The sequence below is a fragment of the Theobroma cacao genome, chromosome 5, assembly GCF_053813885.1.
Source record: "Theobroma cacao isolate CCN51 chromosome 5, ASM5381388v1, whole genome shotgun sequence".
Taxonomy (NCBI): Eukaryota; Viridiplantae; Streptophyta; class Magnoliopsida; order Malvales; family Malvaceae; genus Theobroma; species Theobroma cacao.
Genome location: NC_142643.1, coordinates 31,069,818 through 31,082,222, shown reverse-complemented (window position 1 = coordinate 31,082,222; position 12,405 = coordinate 31,069,818). Strand labels below are relative to the sequence as shown.

The window sequence follows — 12,405 nt, the reverse complement described above, 5'->3', positions numbered from 1 at the left end:
AGGGGTAAAATGGTAATTTTGCCACCTCAGAGGCAAAATTGTAATTTTCCACCACCAGGATATTTTTCCAGCACATGGTCTTCCTTTGTCTTCATCTTTGACCCTTGACTAAACATGTGGTGGAGATAAAATGTTTAAATTTTTAAAATTTTAAAAACGGGCCAATGACATGATGCCATGTGTCATGCCTTTATTAATTTATTATTTTCCTTTTTAAAAGGCACAAAATCAGCCCATCTTCCACCCCATGGCCGGCCAAACCAGCAAGAAGAGAGAGAAAACAAAAACAAAACCCTAGAGAGAGAAAATCAAAGAAAAAGTGTGAATTTTCAAGGAAATTAAGTGAAAAAGGTGAGTTTTTTCTATTAAGCTTGAGTTTTCTTATTCCCAAGCATTTCTCTTTATTTTCCATGATTAAATTACATGTTTTCATGATGAATTAAATTCTGAAAAAATGGGTTAGGAGAGAGAAAGTTGTTGGATTTATTTGATTTTAATTTATGTTAGTGTTTTTAGTTAGTTTAGCATATTTAGAAACAAAACAACAAGAAAAGAATTTATTTTCTCCCCCAACCATTAATGGCTGAATTTACCATGTAGTGAGTGAGGATGAGTTTGATTTTATTCTAGGTGAATTGGTTAAGGAATGATGAATTATGAGCCTAGAAAAATAATGGGAATTTTCGGAGCAAAAATACGAATTTTTACCCACTAGGGGTATTTTCGTAATTTGCTGTTGGGACTGATAATTTGCACCACACTGAGGGACATTAAGTTAATTTGGGTGCAATTGAGGTATAGAAACTGAAAAGAATTAAATTGGAGTTTAAACGGACCCGTTAGGAATTTAATCGGGTGATAAGACGAATTAGGCCAATACCGGGTTTAGATAGTTACCAGTGCATTTTGCATTCCATATCATGCATTGGTAATCTAAATTAGTTTAATTTTGATTTAGTACCAACTTGGTGAAACTCTCGATTTTGTATTGTGTCAAGGTGGTGAGTCCTCCGATAAAGGCAAGGAAATTACATCCGAGGACCAATAGACAGAGTGCTTCGAAAGTCTACATTCTAGACATAGTGAGTAAACTTACCGTCATTTTAATTCTCTAGGGTGGTTTTTAGATGCTTTCATGAATTCTATGGAAAAAGGAATTTAAAAAGATAAATTTTCATGTTTTATGAATAAATGAGTTTCAATGAAATTAAATTATAAATTGTTTTGAAATTAATAGTGATTTTGAAAAATAGAGTACACGGAGACTGTTAATTGTGGCAATTTGATTGTTTAAATTAACTGGCTTATGATAAATCGAGCATGATTGGCTAGTTGGCAATTGTATTGAAATGCGAATTGTTTGGTTACCTTGAAAAACTACGAATTACAAAATTGCCATATCATGTTATTAAGTTTTATTATATGGTGGATTATATAATAATTAATCACTGCAGTAGGGGGTTTCTGTGGACCAGCCTTTTAGAGGGGCACGGTAAACCCCATTATATTCTTACCTCGAACGGAGAGGCGCGTAGGGTATCTCCTGGGGTAAAGTTTAGGGTTCACTTCACGCTAAACCACCACGTGAGGGGGAACTCAGCTAACGCCAAGGAACGGCTATGTTTTCAAAACAAAAACATGATTTATGTGAAATGTGAATTTTAATAGCCTTGGCGGTCTCGGTAGGATGCCTCGGCCAAGGTGTCCCCGAGAATGGATTTATGGCACAAGCCTAGATTTTTATGAGATTCATAAGCCTCTTTACGTGTTTTGAACAAAATGTGTTCTAAGGCTATAACCCAGTTTATGATGATTTACTTTATTGTCTCCATATACTCAACTCTAGATGTTTATGATGATGTTTGTTTACTCATTGGGATTTTATAATCTCACCACCCTCCTTTCCACCCATTTCAGGTTCAGTATAGACTGTAGATAGCTGATCTCATCGAGGACTACAGTGGGATCTGCATTTTCCAAACCGTAGGTTCACAGTCCTCTTTACTTTTGTTTATTCGGGGGCACTCTTGTTATTGTAAATTAAATTAAATATTTTGGCTTACTGTATTTAAGTATGTATAAATTTATTTAACTTTTACGTTATAAAAATTATTCACGTAAAACTCTATAAATATTGTTTTATAAGAAAATAGAATATTTTACTTAATATTTCTTTTATTTTCTTATTATATTCAAATAACCATAAGTTCGTTTTAAATGAAGATTTTAGACTTTTAAACTCATTTTGAATATGAATTGTGTGTTTTGTACTTGTATATTACGTTTTAGCCAATTTTAAAATTTTTGAGAAAAATGACCAAAATACCCTTGTGAGACGAAAAATTAATATTTTATTTGTTTAAAGTTGGAAACAGCTTAAAATATTTTAGAACATGATATTTGACAATGGTTGCTCACAAGGGAACAGAGAAACTGATAGTAAAGCCTTGCGGGGTTTCGGGTTGACATTTCGGATAATAAGTGTCTACCGGGACACCGCGGCGGTTGTCACGGGCTCGAGGGGAGTACCGGGTCGTGACAATATCCATAGAAAATATCATACAATAAATAAATTATTAATACAACTAAAGAAAGTGAGAGGAGAACAAATCTAGACAAAGAAACAAATTTTTGTAGCTTTCAAAGCTTTGATCTTGCTTTCTTTCTCCTCATTTCTTCTTTTGTTTGTGGTTATTTTTCCTTTGAAAAGCTACTTTGACCAACCTCCTTTTATTAGCTCCAAAAGTCTTATTTATACCCCTTTTAAAAGCCTTAAGATTTAAAAATTGGAAAACATAGAAATGTAAAATGCATTTGTTAGTGCCTAAGTATGGGGATGCTCAAGCATCTTTGGTGCTGGGGCCTTGGAGTTCTTGAGGCTCTGGCGCTAGCCCTTTAAGTTGCCTTGTGTAGAACTGCAATAGTCTAACTATTTTCAACGTGATTTTAACCATGATCTAATTAGAACTAAGTGAAGTGATGACCATGAAAGTTGTATCCCTTCCTCTTAGCTTTCATGTGATTTAAGAATCACATTGATCGAACTTCTGAAACAAGGGTTATGCTTGAAATATCGTAACATATTCAGTGAAAGTCTACGCCTAGCCATACTTGCACTATTCATTACCGCTTGAGCCCTTTTCCTTTGTGGACTTTCAAAAATAAGGAACTAAATCAATAACAGCTAAAATTAGGCACTTCAACATACAAATGAACTAAAATAACTTGAATTTAATTGACTCAACACGCTTTAAACTAATTAAAGAAAAGTAATGAAAACTACCTAAAATTGCACCTAAAACTCAAGGACTTAGCTATTTTAGCGCCCAAAACGTAGCAAGATAACTCTATGTAATAAAGTTATCAATACTATACCTTTAACTCTTTAGGTTTGGCAAAACAATCCATTGTTAGCTTTACATTTATTAAATGGAGAATTGTAAGCTTCAACGATTGTAGAATATAGCTCTTGAAAAAACTAAATAAGCGATATGAAACAAAAGAAGAAAGAAGAAAAAAGGGGGGGAGGACGAAAAGTGCATTCAAAATTTATTTTGTGTGCAAAATATAACTACTAAAACTTTTTTTTAAGTAATGTTTTATAGCAATAATTACTATATCAAACTAATTCATTTATGGTTGATTAAAAAGATAAATTCATTATTTAAAAGTTAAATGCCATAATAAAAAAGAATTACAAGAAATCAAATAAGTCATTACACTTAAAGCAGATTATGAAGTTTTGATAACAAATACTATAGAGCTTTTGTAAAAGATCATGTTTAAAATTAAGATTTATCTCTTTTGATAGAAAAAATATTTCAAAATCCAAAATGGGCAAAGTGTCATAGTGTGTGAGTTTTGCTAGGCTCATGAGTGTTATGGTGGTGTAGTAAGGGTCTACACAACATGGAGCAAGCTCGGGGCTAGCTTAGGGGGCCAAGCTAGTCAATAGCACAAGCCATAACCTAAGTTGACAAAGACATTGTACAATGACTAATGCGTGGTAATCTTGGTAGTGCGTTGCTCCAATAATTATAGAACCTCTCTAGCATACCAAGATTGTTAAGGAGCTATTGAGGGTGTTTTAATTTGATCTCTAAGGCTCTTAACCGTTGGGAGCCATCTAGGGGTGGTAAGAGGGGTCTTCCCCATCCCCTTCCCTCTTCAAATCCAGTTTATTAATTGTAAAAGGGTTTCTCTTGTAAATTTGCATAATTTTAATATACATTATTTGCTTCACTCTTATGTTGTATGTGTGTGCTCGCATCCAGCTTGTTGGTCTCATTTAAGAGGTGGAAAGGGAATTTTTTGAGTTGACTTATGGCACTAAGGGTGTGTGAAGGGTGCCTAAGGCTGCACGGTAGGGTGCTTAAGTAGCTCCCCTATGACAAGTGATATCAGAGTTGGCAACATAAAAAAGAGTGAAAGCTCAACCCAAGAGGACAAGAGGCGAGAATGGCAAGAGACCCAGCATCAGATCTAAGGGGTGTGATAACTCTATTACATAGAGTTATGTTGTCACATTTTAGGCATTAAAATGGCTAAGTTCTCGAGTTTTAGGTGTAGTTTAAGTTGTTTTAGTGTTTTTCTTTAAATTAATAAAAGCATGTTGAGTCAATTTAATTTCAATTATTTTAGTTCATTTGTATGTTAAAATGTTTAATTTTAGTTGCTATTGATTTAGTTCCTTGATTTGAAGGTTCATAAATGAAAAGGGTTGAAACGGTAATGTATTGTTCTATGTTAGATAGGTGCAAATGTGTAATACATATGTTGTGGTGTCTTGATTGCAACTCAAGCTACAAATGTCCGAGTGTCATGATTTTTGGACCACTGGAAAGATAAGCGAAAAGTTTGCTACTTTTGTGTTTATCACTTCACCTAGCTTCGATTGGATCATAGCCAAAATCAAGCGAGAAGTGACTGAAGTGGTTTGGGGATAACATTGAGGCTAGAAGGCATAGAACACCAACACAACAGCTTCAGCATTGCGACGCCATGCACTAGGTGTAGCAACGCTGCCTCTATTCAGCCAAGCAAGCTATAGGATAGTAGCTTCAATGTTGCGGTGCCATGCACTCAATGCCACAATGCCATCCCAGTCAGCAAAGTCACCCCAAGGCAACAGCCTCGACATCGCAGTGCCTGGAGGTTGGCGCCATAGCGCCAACGCTTAACCTAGTTAATCTACACCCTCTGATCTTTTAAATCGAAGGGTATTTAGAGGAGTTTAAAAGGGCCTTTTTAGGGCTAAAAAGCCAAACATCATAGTAGCCTTCAAGAGAAAAAAAAAAAGAGCAATTTTCTACAACAGAAGAAAGAGGGAGAAATCAAGGAAGATTGGGGTTTCATTAGCTACAGCAACTCATTCTCTCACTAGTTTTCTCTTTCTCTCTCTACTTTTTATTGTAGAAATAATTTATTGTTTGAGAATATTAAACTTTGTTGTAAATATGATGAGCTAAATATCTTTTTCTAGGATTGTGGTTGAGCTTTTCATGTAGTTTGGATATTTTAACTCTTTTTTACTTCTTATTAATTAGCTTTGTGTTGTTTATTTCAAATCTATGCTTTTTGCTTTTAATTGCTTGATCAACAATTTGATTGACTTGGGTCTCTAAATGCAACTTGATAAAGGGAGTTTAGAATAAACCAAGAGCTTGAATAGCATATGTTCTCTTCACTTAGAGCTTAATTGATTTGATTAGTATTTAGGATAGGAATATACCTAAATACAATGTGCAGCCAAATTTAGAGCAAAAGCTTAGTTATATTACCTTAATTAATTTACATAGACATATGGAGAATTAATTATGATAGGTATGTTTATAACATCTCGACAAAGACTTGTAGATAAATTTGGACTCTAGGCTAACAACCAACCTATTGATATAAGTATAAAAAGGGAGATCAAATTCAAATGAAAGGTAGAGTAATTCCACAATCCTAAGTCTTACTTCATTGATCCAATAGTAATTTTTAACATTAAGTCCTTAGTTTAGCCTTGTTATTTTAAATTTTGTTTTTAATTACTTTTCAAAGTAGATTTACTTGGATAAGATTAGGGTGCCCAATTTTAATATTTAGCAAGAATTTAGATATAATTCTTTGTGAAGACGATACTTACTACTATCTTACTTGTGCAACATGTGCTCTTGCTTGTGTGTAATATCAGCAACAAATGTGGGATCCCTCAGGCAACTAAGAAGGGCAAGTCCTAAGAGCCACCATTTAAGAGGCATAAGAAGACTGATGCAATGGTAGGGTGTGCCATAACCTGAACTAGGGGTTGTGAGATCCCCTAAGCACTTTAAAAGGGTCAATAGCACATGATAACAAAGTGTCATAAGGTCAAGGAGTGACCAAGGTCAATAGTGACAAACTACTAAAGCTAGGAGGAAAGGAGTGTAGGAAGCATGTATAGGAAGCCCAAGAAAGGCAACCAACAGTGGCAAAGGAATGTAACAATCCAAGCCTGAGAGCATGGGAGTCATTTAAGCCCAAAAAGGGTGAAAGTAGTAATGCTTGAGTGTAAGACCAATGTGGCAGGGTAGATATGCCCAATGAAGCTATGTACCTAATGTGAATGTACCAAAGGTGAGAGCACACCAAGTCAAAGGCACCCAGTGAAGCAACATGAGTTACGGGACAACATGCACTTAGTGAGCATTAAAGGCAAAAAGGTCTTTGTGGTAATAGCATGTAAGGCAAGGGAGCCTTAGGGAGAGGCAACAAAAATCAACAAAATGCCTACATAATAAAGAGGTCGAGGTAAAATGAAACAAGTTTGTAGCTTAAGCATAGAGACTAGCTGAATTATTGTACGACAAAAAATGTTAGGGTAAAGGGAAGCGAGTTTGCAACTTCAGCTGGCATAATAGAAACAACAAAGTGAGAATATGATGCCTAAAGAAGTAATATGCGACAAGACAACAATACAATGTCAGCAAAATGCAAAGTAAGGCAACCATCCCCAAGAACTAAAGGCATTGTTGGATTGAGTGGGGGAAAGTGTCACGACCCGTGAGTTCTGCCATGCTAAAGGTGTTTTTATTATACAGTAAAGGTCTACACAACAAGGAGCAAGCTAAGGGTAGGCCAAGGTCCAATACCCAAGATGTTTTGGTGATGCAACAAAGGTTTGTAAAACAAGGACCAAGTTAGGAGCAAATCGAGGGCTAGGCCTAGGGATGTTTTGATGGTGTAACAAGGAGCAAGCCAAAGGCCAACCTAAAGGGATAAACCAACAAGTAGTGCAAGTAAATGGTCCAAGCCATAACCCAAGCAAATAGGGACATTGTGTAACAACTAATGAGGGACAATTTAGAGGCAGTGCATTGCTTCTATGACTTAGGAGTCTCGTTTACACACGAAGACCATTGGAGAGCCATTAGGGGCATTTGAGTTTGAGCTTCAAAGTTTTAAACCATTTTAAATGGGTTCCCTGTGGCTATAAAAGGAACCCGTCTTCCTTTTGGGGGCAAGTGGTGGTGTAAGTAGGTCCTTCCTCCCCTCAAGTAGTGTATAGATTGTAATGAAGTTTCTCTTATACATTTTTTACTTATGAATATGCACTTTTTGCCTCATTCTTACTCTTTTATTATGGTATGTGTTCCATCCAAGGGACGAAAATGAAATTTCTAGGTTTATTTAGGTCAGCCAGGGTGTGTTAGGGGTGTTTAAGGTCACACAATAAGGTGCTTAGGTCATCAACTTGTGACAACGGCACCTACCAACTTCCTAGCTTAAGAGCAACCATTTTTTAATACAAATTAGCAAAAAAAAAAATTATAAAATTTTAAACTATGATACAAATACAAAATTACTTTAAAACTTTACATACATGACAAGAATAACATGATATTGAATATATGATTGATTTGGTAAAAGATTAGCTAAAAAAGAGGTACAAATTTGGGCAACAATTAGAAACTATGGTGGCATTTGGTGTTTTATTAGAAATGTGATTGTTGGGTATGTGATTGCCAGGAATGTGATTGCTGAGAAGATAACTTTACAGCTTTTGGTATACATGTGAAAGTGATGATTGCAAGGAATGTGATTGCTGAGAATATTACATTACAGTGTTTGGTTTGTAAGTACTTTATTGGGAATGTAGTGTAAATTTATAGAATTATCCTTATGTATAATAATATAAAGTTGAATAAACTTACATTCTTTTTAAGTTTTCAAATTTTATCCTTTAAACTAGTAAATAATAATATGAAATAATAACATAATATTTGAATACTAATTATTTAAATATTAAAATATGTTAAGTTATTAATTTTTTGTTTTTATAATTAATACATATAAATATTTAAAATAATTAATTTTTGTAATAATGCCTAGAATTATTACAAGAATAATAAACAAACATTACCCAAAGAGTTTTCTAATTTTTTGTCTTTGAACTTCTTTGACTAATGATTTTTTTTTATAAAAATAAATAACAAATGCTTTTAATAATAGTAGGAACAAGCTTATATTTAAAATGTTTAAAATAAAACAATATAAAAAATAAAGATAGATTAAACAAATAAGATTCAAACTAATAATTATGGTCATATTAAATTAACCCAAACTTAGTTCAAACACCAAATAATTGAAAAAACTGCCAATTTTTGTTGAGTTTTTTTAAATCAAAATTTTAATTTCTTGATTTTCAGCAACTTTTTTATCTGGGTTTCTGTTGAGGCTTCATATTGGGTTTGTTTCATAGCAAAACAAATGGTAGCAGAAAGTAGGCAAAGCTCGAATCCTGAGCCTGTAAAAGTCCAGGCTGCTTCATCAGAAGAAAGAAGATCAAACAATCTCCAAATTTTCTTCTTTCACTAAGGCTAAAATATGTGAAGCTTGGCTACCCTTACTTAATCTCTAAATTCAACGTCATGTATTTAATGCTAAAGTTTAAATGGTTTCTAGGAGCGGCGAAGAAGAGAGGGTCGGGCTACGGCTAGGATATATAATTTGAAACAAAAGAAAATGTTCTATCCTTCCCTCTGCAAAGATAAATTTAGATTATATCGGTGAAGCAGATTACCATGGGAGTACTTCCCCTTGGTTTGTTTTTTTTTTTTAACTAACTAAATGTTGGGATGTTTTTGCACCCAATTAAATGATAAGAAAAGTGTCCCACATGCAACATACTACATGTCCCCTAATAATTGTATTATTGTACCTATATTTCAAAAAAACATTATATTATTGTTCCTTGTTTGATCTCTTATCTTGTATTTAATTTTAAAATATTTGAAATTCAGTTTTTTTAGGAAAATGCTTTATATATTTTTAAATATTATAAATTATTAGTAGAAGAAACCCATTTTTTATTTAAGAAAAAATTAAAAATATATTTTTAAAATAAAAAATTATATATTAATTAATAAACCAAATAATTTCACACGAAACCATGTCTTTTCAACGACACTTCTTTGTCATGAGGAAGACAATTGTAAACCACTCAAGCTAGGAGGATTATGAATATTGGGCACGTTACCTCTCCGTGGGTCCACCCAAGAAAACAAATTCCAAACACATAAAAAGACAATATGCACTTTCAGTGAACCTTATTATTCTTTTATTATTACTATTACTTAATAGGACTGTATATTATACTGGAAAATGCACTCACCCTCTCCCCTCAATTTCCATTTTGTTTTTTCTAAGAAATCCCTAGTCGTCTTCCTTTTATACTATTTTTCAAAGATAAAGCAAGATTCCATTGCATGAGTCATATGACATCTAGTCATAATAGTAAAGAAATTGATGTATGGATCAAAAGATTTAGCACAATAAACATTAGGCCAAATCAGGGGTGTAGTCTCTCAAACCTACCATTACCTTCAAGGTTCAATCTTGAAAATGATAACAAGGGTAGATTTATAGGAAATGAAGAATCTGTTACGTTGAGGTTGTTTACTAGCATTGTTGATACGATGGTTTTATTGAAATATATTACATGAAAAATTAATCAAGTGAAGAAGTGAAAGAGTTTCATGTCATAAAGTGAATGTGAATTGTTGAGTCACTATCAACTCCAAACAAAAAGAAAAGAGAAAATTAATGAAGAGTAGGGTTTGGTATTTGTAGTGACATCAAGCTGATGAGTGAAGACTCTTTGTTTGGTGTCTTCTAGAATGAAAAAATTGGAAAGGAAATGGCGGTATTTTCATGGGGCATGCATGTGTGGCTGGTTTTGGAAATGCCTTTTACAATATCCCGAAAGCCAAAATGTGTCTCGCTGTCTCTGATGATGGGGCCATAAAAAGGGCTCCTTGTAGTTTCTACGTACACTTTTGCATTGCTCTCCGCCGCATTTGCTCCATCCTCGTTTCGACCATTTTCAATCATATAAATCCTTCCCTAAGGTAACGAAAAAAAAAAAAAGGTATCTGTTGTCTCAGTCTCCCCTATACTTGTTCAATCTTTCTAAGCTTTTACTTTTGTTTACTTTTACTTGACCCCAAATATATTTAAAGTTATTGAAATCATTTTTAATTATGTTTTTTATTTGAAAGAAAATAAATTTATAATCTTACTCTTTGAAAAAAAAATCATGTAGTAATAATTAAATCAAATACTCAATACAATTTTTTTTAATAATAAATTTGTGATGCAAGCTATTTTTTGGTCTTCAAGGTTCAAGCTGGAAAAGACCTGGTCTGAGCTAATAACGAACACCTTTACTTCCTCTTTTGTTTCCCCGTTTTCTTCTGTTTCTGTGCACGAATTTCTTAAAAAAAACCATTTAAAAATTTAGTCGTTATTTCTTAGAAAATATATTTAGGATTACACGCTACTAAAGCAATAATGTCACGACCCGGAACTCTCATCTGGCCCGTGACAATCGCCGCGACGTCTCGATAGGCACTCATTACCCCGAATACCAATCGAAATCCCGCAAGGCTTAGCATAAGCTTCCGCATCTCCCCGGTGAGCGACAGTTATTAAATTTCGCATTTCAAGAAACATAAGTCGTTTCCAAATCAAAATAATAAAATATTATTTTCTAGCTCACAGAGGCATTTTTGTCATTTTTCTTCAAAAATATCGAAACCCGCCAAAAACATGGTGTAAAAGATAAATATGTTCATACATACTTTAAATCAGATAACTGAAGTATAAAATTTCTTGTACAGTGACACGTGGGTCTCTAACTGACCAAGAAGGTGTAGGGCTACGAACCCTTACTTTCTAAGATGAAACTCCGAGATTAATTCTCGCCTTAATCAACTATCAACAAACTGTCCTGAGCCTGAAAAATAGATAGGAAGAGGGGTGAGATTATGATTACATAATCCCAGTGAGTAAACAGACACCATCTAAACTATCTAAAGGCGAGTAAAGAGAGACAATTAAAAATAGTTCATTTCAGCAAATTTTTCACAACACGAATATTCATTTCAATCAAATAATCAATATGGCTCGTGAATTTCTCAAAACTTGGCTCCTGCCAAAATCATTCTCACGGGTACCTTCATCAAGGTATCCCACTGAGAACGCCAAGGCTGTTAAATGTCCCATACCCATAAACATGTTTTCGCATCTGACACATAGTCATTCCTTGGCATTGGCTGAGTCTCACTCTCACGCGGTGGTTAATGTGAAGTGCACTCAAAAAGCCCACCTCAAGAGATACCCTACGCGTCTCTACGACCGAGGTGAGAATATAAAGGAGTTTACTGTGCCCCTCTAATAGGCTGGTCCACGGAACCCCCCACCACTGCAGTAGCTAATCTTTAATCCACCAATTGATCAAATCTCAATGGCATACCATGGCAATTACATTACTAACCAATTTATCAAGGCAAAACAGACAGTTCATATTTTTCAACACAGGTATAAATTCAGCCAATCATGCCAATTTATCACAAGCCATTTAATTCAAATCATAATTTACAATAAATCACATGGTCTCCAATTACTCAAATTTTCAAAGCCATCATTCAATTTCAAGACAATTTTATGAAATCATTTTATTAAATCACATTTTGTTTATAAAATATAAAGATTTACCATTTAAACTCATTTTTCATAAAATCACAAAATCGGATAAAAACCACTTTAGATAATTCAGACAATAATAGGTTTACTCACAGTTCTAGGAGTAGAAATACTCCCATTTTCAGTCCGCGGGTACAGTCCTTTACCCGTATCCAATGGCTCACCACCTAGCCATAATCCATGACACATATTCCAATTAAATTGTGTCTAATAGTCGTAAGCTATTTCAGGCTCGATATATATATGCATGATATGAAATGAAAAATGCACGGGTAGCCATCTAGACCCGGTATTGGCCTAAGTCGATTTTTCATCCGATAAATTGGCCAATGTGTCCAATTTCACTCCAACTTGCTCCATTTCTTTTCCAATTCCTCAATTCACCAAGCACAACTA

General features: G+C 34.2%; 1 long non-coding RNA gene across 1 annotated transcript; it reads left to right on the top strand.

The window, feature by feature from the left end:
• The first annotated feature begins 253 nt into the window (after positions 1-253).
• Positions 254-2,112, top strand: LOC148762558 (uncharacterized). Its single transcript, XR_016026201.1, has 3 exons — positions 254-351; positions 999-1,082; positions 1,918-2,112. It is a non-coding gene; the product is annotated as an uncharacterized LOC148762558 (long non-coding RNA).
• Positions 2,113-12,405: the final 10,293 nt, after the last annotated feature.